We start from the raw sequence: 14,002 nt of genomic DNA, 5'->3' as shown, positions 1-14,002 counted from the left end.
AGCCGCCAGCCCCTCGCGGGGGAGGCCCAGCGGCAGCGGGTTCTGGCGTGCGACGTACAGGTTCCTGATGCAGACTTGTGTGCGTGCCCGCTAACTTCTGCTGGCTCGATTCGGTCGAGCGGCCGGTCCTTGGGCACCTTGTTTAAGTGTCAACGTAACGATTAGGAAGTGGTGCACTCAGCAGTTGCTGGCCACTTTCGCCGGGTGAGTCCACGCGCCCGTCCTGCCCGGGGCCCTGCGTGGCTCTCAGGCCGCCCTCCCCCGGTCTCCACGACCCCCTGCTCCGTGGCAGAGCCCCTTGGCGCACCAGTTCGGGCTCCTTCCGTGCCTGCGCCAGGCACGCAGGCATTTAGGACCTTGTCCGCACCCTTGATTATTACTTGCTTCGATAAGCGTTTTGTTCTTTTTTGTTCTCCCCGAAGGCTCCCCCCTCGTGGGATGCTGCCGGGCGTAGGGCCGTGCTGGGTGTTTCTTGGGGAGCTCGGGGGGCAGCCAGGTGGAGTGCAGGGCAAACTGCCCGCCAGCAAAGATTGTTTTCTCATTTTTAGGTTTCGTGGGGGACGTCAAAACGATACTGTCTCGTGACCTGTGAAGACGGTATGAAGTTCAAGTGATCTGGGTGCCCGTTTCGCCACCAGCGCCTGGCCCGCAGAAACCGCACCGATGCCTACAGGCCGCGGCGGGAGCGGGCGGTGGGCAGGGAAGGCGGGTGGCCGGGCCGGCCTCCCAGGGGCCGCGGCTGCCGGGTGGAGTTAGGCGCTGACACCAGGTGAACCCGAACACGCCCCACTCTGGAATCCTCCCATCCGTGTACCAGTCCCCACCCTGATGTCTTCATCACGGCCCTCCCCAGGACCTCTCAAGGCTCCTGTGGGGGGTGAGGCCTGGAGTGGAGGCTTCAGTTTCCCCAGGACTAGCAAAGAGGAAGTGCCCTTCTGCTTCCTGTTTGAACAGTTTTCACTGTCACTTTGTGCTGTGAGAGGCAGAACTGCAGGCTCCCATTGTAGTTGTGCAGGTGTCCTGCTCTTCTTCTCTGGCGGCACCTGCCTGGAGTGGCCCTCTTTCGGGGGACACAGCTATGAGAGCCTTAACCAGGGTGGGGCTGGGCAGGGGAAGCCTCCCAGCAGCCTCGGGTGGACCCCACGGTGGCGTTGCACTTAACTTCCTCTGGAAGGTTTGCTACCCGGGCAAAGATCACTTTGAGAACAGATGTCTATCTTGCCCAGGTTTCAGATACACGCCGGTAGATTACAAAAAACGGTTGTCTGGGCGATCGTGGCTGCACAGTGCGGTTTTGCTGGTGCCTGGTGCTGCGCAGCACCAGCGGGCAGGCAGTTCTGGGGAAGGTGCCAGCTCTCTGTCCCAGGCAGTTCTCCGAGACGCGAGGCTGCTCTTGCACCTGTGCAGACCCTTCTAGTTATTTCCTCAGAATTCCTAGCAGTGCGATTTTTTAATTGAAAACTTTTTGGATGTAATCAACAGATTCACATGCAATTCCAAGGAACAGCAGAGAAGGCACTCATGTGTGCTCATTTCCCCAGCGGTAACTAACGTTTTATAAAACGGCAGGTCACAAACAGGACGTCGGCGCTGATGCACTCCACCCATCGTGTTCCGGTTTCCGGGTTTTACTTGAATTCCTGTGTGTGTGTGAAATTCTGTCCAATTTCGTTACCCAAGTTGGTTCCATCCACAGTCAAGATACCAAGGAGCCCCAACAGTGATGGCTCACGTGGCCCTTTTTTAACCATGCCTATCTCCTAGATTGTCCCCTGCCAGTAACTAATCCCGAGCAACCACTAATCTGTCCTGCATCCCTAAAATGTCATTTGAGTGCTCCGTAGGTGGAGTCGTGTAGTAGGTAAGCGTCGGGAGTAGCTGTTTGGCCCAGTGTAGCTCCCTGGGGATCCTTCCGAGGTGTTACATGCATCAACAGTGTGGGCCTTGTACTGGGCATAGTGTGGGTGAGCCTCTTTGGCTAACCACTCACCTACTGAAGAACATGTGGGCTGCTTCCAACTTTGGTTTATTACTAATAAAGACACTATGAACGTTTGCGTTTAGACTGTGGTGTGAAGAGCTGTGTTTATTTCTCTGGGACAAGTAAGTATCCAGAGCGCAACTACTGGGTCATGGAGTACTTGAGTGTTTAGGTTTCGAAGAAACTGCCAAGCTGGTTTTCAGAGCAGCTGCGCCACTTCCCATCTGCACTCACCGCGTGTGAGTGACCAGGTTTCTCCACGTTTCCACCAGCAGTTGTGGTCACAATATTTTATTTTTGTTACTATGATTGGTGTGGTAGCTTATTGTGCTTTTAGTTTGCGTTTCCCTAGTGGCTGATGATGTCAAACCTGTTTGCATACAACTGATGAGACAAGGCCCACCCACATTATGGAGAGCAATTTGTTCTACTCAAAGTCCACTGATTTTGTTGTAAATTGCACCCCAAAACACCCTCACAGACATGTCCAGAATAATGTTTGACCACATATCCGGGCACTGTGACCCAGCCAAGTTGACATGTAAAATGAACCATCACACCCTTCTTAACTACCTTTTTGATTTCTGTAGGGTCTGGAGTGATACCTCCTGTTTTGTTCTTTTTTTAAAAAGTATATTTTATTGATTATGCTATTACAGTTGTCCCAATTTGCCCCCCTGTGCCCCCCTTCGCCTGGTACTCCCTCTCCTCCAGCAGTCCTCTCAGTTCATGTCCATGGGTCATGCATGTAAATTCTTTGGCTTCTCCATTTCCTGTACTGTTCTTAACCTCCCCCTGTATTGTACCTACCAACTATGCTTCTTAATCCCAGCACCTTTTTCCCCATCCTCCCCTTCCCCCTCCCCGCTGATAACCCTCCAAATGATCTCCAGATCTATGACTCCATTCCTGTTCTGGTGGTTTGCTTAGTTTGTTTTTTTAGATTCAGTTGATAGTTGTGAATTTGTTGCCATTTTAATGTTCACAGTTTTGATATTTTTCTTAAATAAGTCCCTTTAACATTTCATGTAATAATGGCTTGGTGATGATGAACTCCTTTAGCTTTATCTTGTCTGGGAAATGCTTTATCTGCCCTTCCGGTTTAAGTAATACGCTTTGCTGGTAGAGTCATCTAGGTTGTAGGTCCTTGCTTTTCATCACTTCAAATACTTGCCAGCCCCTTCTTGCCTGCAAAATTTCTTTTGAGAAATCAGCTGACAGTCTTATGGGAACTCCTTTGTAGGTAACTGTGTGCTTTTCTCTTGCTGTTTTTAATATTCTCTATCTTTAACCTTTGGCCTTTTAATGTGTCTTGGTGTGGTCCTCTTTGGGTCCAACTTGCTTGGGACTCTGTGCTTCCTGGACACAATCGTATGTCTATTTCCTTGGCCAAATTAGGGAAGTTTTTCAATTTTTTTCACATAAGTTTTCCATTTCTTGCTCTTCCTCTTCTCCTTCGGGCATCCCCATGATTCAGATGTTGGGACGTTTGGAGATGTCCCAGAGGGTCCTTGTACTATCGTCTTGTTTTTAAAATTCTTCTTTCGTCTTGCTGTTCTGGGAGAATGCTTGCTTCTTCCTTATGTTCCAAGTCATTGATTTGAATCTTGGCATCATCCTCTCCATTGTTGGTTCCCTGTAGATTTTTCTTTATTTGACTTAATGTAACCTCCATTTCTTCCTGGGCCTTTTTTATGTTGTTGCAATACTTAGTGAGTTCTTTGAGCATCCTGATAACCAGTGTTTTGAACTCTGCATCTCTTAGGTTGGCTATCTCCGTTTCTTTCCGTTCTTTTTCAGGGATTTTGTTCTGTTCTTTCATTTGGGCCATATTTCTTTGTCGTTGCAATTTGGCAGCCTCCCTGTGTTTGTTTCCGTGTATCAGGTAAAGCTGCTTTGCCTCCCTTTCCTAGTCGCGCGGCCTAGTGTAGTAAAGGTACCTGTAAACTGTGGGGCGGAGCCTCGGGTAGTGGCCAGGGTGGGGCCACCCCCTTCACAGCTTTGTGGCTTGGTGTGTGGGGAGGGCTTGGAGAAACCTCTGCCTGGCCTCTGAAGGTCTGCCTGGCACTCACCCTCTCCCCGGTCACTTTACCTCCTCCCCGTGGGAGACTCGCGCCCTTCCAGCTGTTGCCCTGATGCTGAATCCCAGAGTGGGTGGGTTTGCAGACATTCTAAGTTTGCGTGGGCCCTTTAAATGGAGTCTCCTGAAAATCTGGTAATTTCTTCCACTGCCCCAACCCCCACTGGTTTTTACAGCCAAATGCTATGGGGGTTTATCTTCCCGGCAGTGGACCCCTGGGCTGCACAGTCTGGCCTGCGGCTGACATTGCTTGCTCCCAAGGTGTCCCTCCTGATTTTTACCCGCCATAGGGGACGGTGGGATTGTCTCTTCTGTTGCTGCGGGCTGTCCAGGCCATGCTGTGTCTCTGTGGCTCTCCACCCATCTCTGCAACTCTGCCTCTCCTACAGGCCTGGATGAATGTGGCTTCTTTAAATCCTTGGTGGTTGGACTACTGGAGAGCTCAGTTTTCTGACTGTTTTAGGTGTTACTTGTTTTGAGAACTAGTTGTAGTTCTTTCTGTAGTTGTACAAGGAGGCAAAGTGTGTCTACCTACACCTCCATCTTGACCAGAATTCCTCATTCTTTATATTAGTTACCTGCCCTCTTTTTTTTTTCTTGTCAGTCTTGCCAGAGGTTTGTCAATTTTGTTGTCTTTTCCAAGAACCAGCTCTTTGATTCACTGATTTTTCTCTTGTTTATATTATTTGCTTTCTTCTGCTTGCTTTGGGCTTATTTTGGTCTTTTTTTTCCCCTAAGTTCTTAAGGTTGGAGTTTAGTTTGATCCTATTATGATCAGAAAACATACCCTGTATGATTTAAACTCTTAAATTTTTTGATATTTGTTTTTTGAGCCAGGATATGGTCTATCTTGATTAATGTTCCATGAGTGCTTGAAAAGGATGTATATTCTGCTGTTGTTATGTGTTTTATGAGTGTTGTTTAGATCTTGTTGGATGATGGTATTGAGATCTTCTGTGTCTTCATTGACTTTCTGTCTAGCAGTTCTATCAGTTGCTAAAGAGGGAAGTCCCCAACTATAATTTTAGATTTGCTTATATCTCTTTTCAGCTCTGTAATTTTTTTGCTTTATGTGTTTAAAACTGTTGTTTGATGCATACACATTTAGGGTCACTTTGTCTTTCAGAAGGATTGGTCCTTTTATCATTATGTAATGTTCCTCTTTGTTCCCAGTAATTTTATTTGTTCTGAGTCTACCTGATTTTAATATATAATTAACATTATAATATATAATATATACTATAGCCACTATGAACTCTGGCCACTCCTACATTTTTACTAATGTTTGCATTTATTATATTTTTGTTATTCTTTTATTTTCAACCTACTTATATCATTATGTATGAAGTGAGTTTCCTGTAGGCAGCATGTAGTTGGGTTTTGTTTTTTCTTAATTCACTCTGGCAGTCTGTGTGTTTTAATGCATCTTTAGCCATTTACATTAAGTTTTTCGATATATTTGGGTTTAAGTCTGCCATTTTATTATTTGTTTTCTGTTTATTCCTTCTCTTTCTTCTTCATTTCTTTCTGTTTTGGCATTCCTGTGGGGTACTCGAACATGGTTTATAATTCCATTTTGATTTTTTTATACTGCTTTTGAGTGTAACACTTTGTATAGTTCTCTCAGTGGTTTTCTGGGTATTGCAGTATACATACATAAGTTATCAAAGTCTACAGATACAATTTTAGCACTTTGAAACTGTGTAGAACACTTACTTTCACTTAGCTCCCTTTACCATCTGCATTTAAAAAATATATCTAAAATATTTTGTATTTATATATTTTAGTGCCATATCAGATAGTTACAAGTTTTTTTAAAATCATCACCTGACAATATACTTGCTGATTTTAGAAAGAGGAAGGTGGTTGGCGGGGGGAGAGAGAGAGAGAGAGACATCAGTATGAGAGAAATATCAATTGATTGCCCCCTGGATGCGCTCCAGCTGGGGATCAGGCCCCCAACCTAGATATGTGCCTTAACCAGGGATCAGACCTGCAACCTTTTGGTGTATAGGATGACGTTCCAACCAACCGAGCCACTCAGCCAGAGCAGATGGTTTCAAGTTTTGCTTCAATAATCCAACATAATTTAGAAACTCATGATAAAAAGTATAATCTGTTAGAGTTACTCTGTTTTACACATTCCAGTGTTTTTCTTTCCTTTCTAGAACTCCAAGCTTTCTTCTATGATTTATTTTTCATTTGGGGAACTTCCTTGAGTTATTATTTATGGATAATTCTGCTAGTGACTAATTATTTTAGTTTTCTTTGAGAATGTTTTTATTTCCCCCCTCATTGTTAAAGCATATTTTCACTACATATAGAATTCATGGTTGATGGTTTTTTCCTTTTCGTACTTGAAAAATGTGCTACTTCCTTCTGGCCTCTGTGGTTTCTGACAAAAAATGCACCGTTATTCCAGTTTTTCTTCCCTTATAGGCAATGTGTTGCTTCTCTGTGTCCATGTTCAAGACTTTTTTCTTTGTCATTAGTTTTCAGAAGTTTAATTATCATGTGCATGTCTTAGATTTCTTTCGGTTTATTTTGTTTGGGATTTGCTTAGTCTCTTGAATGTATAGGTTTATGTCTTTTGCCAGATTTGGAAAGTTCCTGCCATTAGTTCTTCAAATATTTTTTTCAGCCTCATATCCTTTTCCTCTCCTTCTGGGATCCAAGGATACAAACGTGAATTTTCTTTTTCATAGTCCCATAGTCCCCTGAAGCTTTGTTATGTTATGTTTTTCAATTTATTTTCTCTCTGTTGCTCTGATTGAAAATCCGTTGTTCTATCTTCTAGTTCATGGAACCTTTCTGCTGTCATATCAAGTGTGCTGTGGAGTCTATTGAGCAAGTTTTTCTTTTTTAATCATCACCTGAGGGCATATTTTCATTGATTTTCAGAAAAAGAGGCAGGGTGAGAGAAAGGGAGAGAAACATCAGTGTGAAAAAGAAACGTCAATTGTTTGCCTCCCATATGCACCCAGACCAGGGATCATAGGCACCATAATAGGGATAGAACCTGCAACCTGGGTATGTGCCATGATGGGGAAGGGAACCCAAAACCTTTTGGTTATGGGACAATGGTCCAACCAACCGAGCCAAACCAGGTAGGGCTGAGCAAGTTTCTTTTATTTTGGTGTATTACATTTTTCAGTTCTATAATTTACATTTGTTTTATTTTAATAACTTGCTTGTTTGCTAAGATTTTCTATATTTCACTTTGTTTCAAGATAATTTGTAGTTGCTTGTTAAAGCATTTTTGTGATGGCTGCTTCACAATCCCTGTCAGATAATTCCAACATCTGATTCATCTCAGTGTTGATATCTGTTGATTGTTTTTTCCTATTCAGGTTAGGAATTTCCTGGTTCTTGGTATGACAGTAATTTAAAAAATTATAATCTACATAGTTTGGGTAGTGTATTAGGAGATCTGAATCTAATTTAAACCTTCCATTTTAGCAGGCAGTCATCCTGGCCTACTTTTGTGGGTTGTGGCTGCAATGATAATTTAGTTTTCAGGGCCTTTGCATTTCTCTTTTGGTCTGCTTTGTTCATCTGTTACCACTGGAGCTTCCACTCAATTCTGCTGCTGCTGTCTGTTGGGACAGAGGTGATTGTCCAGGCTGCCCAGTACTGGTTGGTGGCCTCGGAGAAAGGGTGGGCCCACGGGATGGAGAATACTTCCTGAGACGTGGTGCCAGCAAGGTTCTTATTCAACCTTTGCCCTTCCTCTGTGGGAGGGTAGTTAGGCTCCCACAGCTGCTGGTTTGAGGGTGGGCGGGGAGACACTGGGCCCGGGCTGCCTTGTCCTGCTGGTGGGGAATGGAAGACTCCAGGCTGCTGCTGTGTTTTTCCTCAGTCCCAGGTCTGGCCAGCCTACCTTCCTATTCCCACCATTCAGAGGCCTATAGTTGTCTGCTGTATTGTTTTTAAATTTGTATTTATTGGGCCGGCCAAAAAGTTTTAGTTTTTCCTGTAAAATAAAAGATACGTTTTTCCTTTTCACTAATAACTTTATTGATTTGGATATTTTGGGTATGTTGGCCATTTCCTGTGTAGTATAACATTGATTGTTCTCAAGTAATGTCTCTATTTGATCGCTATCAACATCAACCGGTCTGCCTGATGTGAGCATCCTCCAGCGAGCAACCTCCAGCACCGAAACTTCACAGACCACTTTTGACACATTCAGTCAGTCACAGTAATTTCTCTATGCACTGTACACATCTTTTTTTGTGTGTTTCAGTTGCGTTTTTACTTTTCTTGAAATAACAAAGCATAATATGTCCAAATTGTTGCATATTTTTCCATCTTCAGTATTAAAATGGCTGCCCCCAAATTCACCAATCTCGATAAGTTTTTTAAAAATGCACACTGATATGACAGCTGTCACAATATAATCCAACAAAATTGTTTTGAATGAAGTTAAAGAGAACTAAGTGCTCCTAGAGCCATCTTATGGAAAAAACCAAATGAACTTTTTGGCCACCCCAATAGTTGGAGGAGCAGGGAGAGATGTGTTCATATCATCTACTCCTGAACTAGAAGTCTCTGATATTATTTTAAAATTTTATTATGTAATAATTGAATGTATTTTAAAAACAACTTTATTGATATATAATTCATATACCATATAACTCATCCACTTAAAATGTGCAACTGAATTGCTTTTAGTGGATACACAGAGTTGTGAAACTCTTGCCAGTCGACTTTAGAACATTTTCACCATCCCCGAAGAAACCCTGTACCAATTAGCAGTCACTTCCCATTTCCCCCTCACCTGAGGCCCTGGCAACCACAAATTTGCTTTCTGTCTCTACAGATTTGCCTACTATGGACATTTCATATCAATGAAATCATACAATACGTGGCCCATTGCTTCTCGGCCTTTTGGCTAAGATCAAGTGTAGTACAATATGTGGCCTTTTGGGTTCTTTCACTTTGCATAATATTTTCAAGATTCACCCATGTTGTAGCACATTTCAGTACTTCATTTCCTTTTACTGTTGAATAATACTCCATTTATGGATCACATTTTACCTGTCTATTCATCAGTTTATGGACATTTGGTTGGTTTTCACTTTTTGGTTACTATGAATAATACTGCTATGGATCTTTACATAAGTTTCTGTGTGGACAGGTGTTTTTTCATTTCTCTTAGGTATGTATATGTCTCTGAATAGAATTGCTGGGTTTTATGGTAACCCTTTTTAGCATTTTGAGGAAGTGCCCATCTGTTTTCCAAAGCAGCTGTCCCATTTTACATTCCTGCTAACAGTGCAAGAGATCTCCGATTTCTCCATATCCTTACCAGCACTTGATAGTATCTGACTTTTTGATTTTAGCCTTCCTAGTGGTATGAAGTGGTATCTCATTGCAGTTTTGACTTGCATTTCTCCGATGGCTAATGATGCTGAGCATCTTTTCATGTGCTTATTGGCCATTTTATATTTTCTTTGGAGAAATATTTACTTAAGTCCTTTACTCATTTTTTAAAGCTGCTTGCTTATTTTGGTTGCTGAGTTGAGGACTTTGGCTTTTATTCTGAGAGGGATGAACCACTGCAAGGTTCTAAGCACAGGAGTGGCAGTATCACTTGGGCTGCTATGTATAGAAAAAAATCTAGAGGCGCCTGGTGAAGGGGGAGCCCACAGGATTTGCTGTTGGGTCAGATGTGAGCAGTAAGGCACTGCCTTTCACTCAGGAGGCATGGAGTCACTGTTTACTGGGAAGGTGTAACTGCCATAACAAATAACCACCAACCGGGTGGTTTAAAAAAATAGAAAATTTTTTGTCTTACAGTCCTGAACGCTGGAGGTTTGAGATCTGGGTGTCTGCAGGGCTGCATTCCCTCTGAAATCTGTATGAGAGGGTATTCCTGCCTCCTCCAGCTCCTGGTGACTGGTGGTCCTTGGCTTGTAGCTGCATCCTCCCAATCTGTGCCTGTATTGTCACATGTGCTTCTCCCTGTGTGTCTGTGCCCAAATTCTCTTCTTATAAGGACAGCAGTCACTGGATTAGGGTTCACCCTAATGACTTCATCTTAGTTTGGTCATCTATAAAGATCCTATTTCCAAACACGGTCACATTCACAGGTTCCAGGAGTTAGAATATCATATATCTTTTGGGGAGACACAATTGAACCCATAACAGAGGGGGAAGATAAGAAGTTTGGAGACAAAGGCCAGCTGCTCAGTATCAGGCATGTTAAGTTTGAGAGGCCTATTAAACACCCCAGAGGAGATGCTGAGGAGGCAGTAGATATAGGAGCTGTCAAAGCATCATTTTTCAAAAAGTTAAAAATATGACTCTACAACTTTAAGGATGTGTCAAAGATTTATTTAAATCATTCATGCAGAAGTCAGCATGATGGTAAGGCTGCCTCAAAAGATTGGAGAGAGGGGGAAGTATTTGTAGTGGATGAGAAAAAGCTTACTTGAGTAGACTTGCTGATTTAGATTAAAAACAGATCAATGTTCTACAGGGCCATAAAACCACAACCTCTTCTAACTGTAAACTTTTCTGTAGATAAATAATTTCCATCATTTACTACTGGGCAAAATTCACTTACATTTGCTTTCAGACAAGAATCATTTTACCTAATCATCGTTTTCTACAAGTCTGCCCTCCCCAAGTTGTAAAAAACCCACAATCAATAGTAAGTAACAAGTTAAAAAGCATGCCCCAGAGAATCAGAAAATTCCCTTGGCAGGTCTTCTAGACAACACTCTGCCTCCCACCCAAAGGACCCACTGCCATCCTGTCTTTTCAGAAATTTTGGAAATTTTTTATTAGCCTCTCCCCCTTCATGATGATAATCACAGAGGTTAGTCTTGAGCACTGAAAGCTGGTCTTGTTGTGTTTGGACCTGATTGATCCACACATGCTGTAATTAACACATATGAGTCTCCTGGTTGGGCCTGCACATCTAAGCCATGTGGTGTTACCCAACAGCAGAGGCCGGAAATTCAACTTCTGTCTGGAGATGTCATCATAAGGAATGTAGGATTGGGTGTCTGTCATGCCTGAGATTTTAATTTCTCCTATTTGTCCTTTTATTCCTAGGTTACAAAACCTAACCAAACCAATCTCCCTCAGGTTTGCCTGCAGTACTTAGGAACTTGGGTACATCTTTATTTTCTCGAGAACTGTAGTGTCTGCCACAGCTCTTTTCCTACTACACGTTAGGCTGAGAGATCAGTGTGTGTCTGAGGCCTGTATGGGTTTTGGTTCAACACAGATGCCACAACCCTTGTTCCAAAGCTGGGTGGGCTATGCGGAATCATGTGAAATGTATTATCAAATATGACATGAACATAAGGCATTGGTTGCACAATTGATTTGTCTAATTATATCCTGGTAAAAAGGAGGACTGGTTTTTATTGAAACTATTCAAATAACTAGATTTATATTAAAAGTGAAGACTCAGTAAAAACTTTTCCTGAATTCTGTACTGAGAAAATACCATTTAAATAATGTTTCACTTGTTTGTGAAAGCACAGTCTACTAAATTAAAGGTTAGAAATAGATCAAGAATAAAATGGATTTTATCTTACTTCTGCCAGAAAATAGAACATTAAAAAATAACATAAAAATTTAGCTTCACACCTCACTTTGTTATCCATGGACATTAAAGTTTTTTGGTTTGTTTGTTTTTTTTACTAGTAATTTTGCTAATAACAGTGCTGCTTCGAACATCGACAGGTATCTCCAGATGAACAAGGCATGGAATCTAGGCATGGAATTAACCTAGGAATATACATCTGTTTAACCCTACAGCTGGGAAGGGCGTGCATATTGTGGCAGCTTGCCTTTTCCCACAGAGGCCACAACAACTTGTCCCACACTTCATGCTTCTCTGAATATGTGACTGCCCTGGCCAGGTGGCTCAGTTGGTTGGAGCATCATCCCATACACCAAGAGTTGCAGGTTCGATCTCTGGTTGTGGCGTGTGCAGGAGGAAATGGATCGATGTTTCTCTCTCAAATCAATAAACGTATCATCGGATGAGGATTAAAGAAATGACATTTCTCTCCACAGGAAGTAGGGGTCAGTGTTCCCCGCCCCCCCATACGTTGAATCTGGACAGGTTTGTGCAAAAATTATGCTATGTGACTTGTAAGGTGACAATATAAAAGTGATACAAATCTGGAAACCCAGTGTGCCACTTCACAAAAAAATAAAAGTGACATAGGTCCCACTTAGTTCTCTTGGGATTCTTGCTCTTAGAACCTGACCACCTGTGGCTGCTGAATCCTGCTGAGATAGCAGATCCATGAGCAAAAGGAATGATTGTTGTTTTGAGCTATGAAGCTTTGGGGGCGTTTGCTATGCGGTGATAACAGATACACATGTCCAACTTCACTGGGTAATGCTCTTCTATTTACCAAGATAATTGCACTACCTAACATTCCAGCCAGTAGGGTTCAGTTGATCTACCTTCTTGCCATCATTGGGTATTGCCAGACTTTAACATTCGTGCTCATTTGCTGTGGTTTCAGTTTGCATTTCTAAATCAAGGAGCCTGATTATTGAGTTTTACCCATCATTCTATGGGCTTGTCTTTTTCTAATGGATTTGCAAGGGTTCTTTATATATTCTGGATATTAATCATTTGCAAGGTACACTTGTTGCAAATACTGTCTAGCTTTTAGTCTTTTGTTCTTCATTCTCTTTATGAGAAGCAGGTCTTTTGAGAAGCAGAAGTATGATACATGCTTTCCATTCTTTTATTTTCAATCTCTGTGACATTTTAAGGTGTATTTCTTGTAAACACTGTTTAATGATATTTAGATTCCAGTTGGAGTCTCCATCTTTTAGTAGATGATGTTAATTCAACCATTACTCATTTAAATTTATTCCTGTCATCTCATATTGTGTTCCTTATATACCATGCATTTACCTTTTCCTCTCTTTCCTTTTTGTTGGCACTGTCAATTTTTCTTTATTTCAGTTTTCCCCAGCTGTCTTTAAGTTTGTAAATCCTATTTCCATTCTTCTAGTGGTAACAGATATTTTAACATTTTAAACCTTTCTCTGTTGATTCTAAAATCCTCTGACAATTCAAGAACTTTAGTAAGCTTTTATTTCCTGCTCCCCTTTCCTCTTGTCATAGCCATGTTCAGTTCATCTGGGATTTTCTCTCGAAATGTTATTTGATTTTCTTTTAACAGCCCAAACTGGCTCCTTTGCTGGCATTCATGGCTTACTCTTGGATTGTTTTCATTTTACTAGGGTGTATCTTTCAGTAGTTTTTTTAGAGACTTTGTGTGAGGCAAACTTGAGTGTTTACAGGCTGTGAAATACCCTTATTTTGCTGTTTTACTTGAATGTTAGTTTCACTGGGTATGGAATTCTAGGCTCAGTTCTTTTAGTATTTAGTCAGTTTCTGTTTTGCCAAGGAAGCATCTAGGCTTCTCCCTTCTCTCAAAACAAGGGACAATCAGGTGCAGTCTGATGAAAGGTCTTTCTTCTCTGAAGTTTTTTGAGCTCGGTTTTTTATCCTTGGAATTCCAGAATGGGTCTTTCTTAACTCCTTTGGCAAACCTTGATCCTTTGAGAAGCCATTCTCCTCTTCTCTCTCCTGTTCTGTGGAGAAGGGTTTTGTTGTCTTCCATCTTCTCTTTCATGAGACTCTCACTTCTGCTGTGTTGTGAGACCATCCACCTTGTTGGTTTCCATCTGGCTTGCCCAAAGTAGAGAAGGGTGCAGGCCCTGCTCGATTGCCCTCCATTACTGGCTGCCTTGGCGTTTTTGCACGCAGATGAGCGGACATCTTTAAAGCAGAGAACTAGCAGCTCCTGGGTCTGGTGCAGATGTGCTGGGCCTGCCCCACGTTGACCCAAAGATTTGTCTGGAGGTGGGACCTTGCTCATGTCTGACCACTGGGTGCCTGGTGTTAGCTGCAGTCCTAAGCCACCTTTCAAGCCTTCACTTCTCAA

At 42.6% G+C, this 14,002-nt stretch overlaps 1 pseudogene; it reads left to right on the top strand.

Moving 5' to 3' along the window:
- The first annotated feature begins 8,935 nt into the window (after positions 1 to 8,935).
- LOC129077979 (uncharacterized) lies at positions 8,936 to 9,083 on the top strand (annotated as a pseudogene).
- The last annotated feature ends 4,919 nt before the right edge of the window (positions 9,084 to 14,002 follow it).

This window comes from Pteronotus mesoamericanus, unplaced genomic scaffold (assembly GCF_021234165.1).
Source record: "Pteronotus mesoamericanus isolate MK-2021 breed Mesoamerican mustached bat unplaced genomic scaffold, CSHL_Meso_final contig_702, whole genome shotgun sequence".
In the NCBI taxonomy this organism is placed as follows: Eukaryota; Metazoa; Chordata; class Mammalia; order Chiroptera; family Mormoopidae; genus Pteronotus; species Pteronotus mesoamericanus.
Note: the sequence above shows the minus strand (reverse complement) of the source record. Positions and strands in the feature narration are given on the sequence as shown.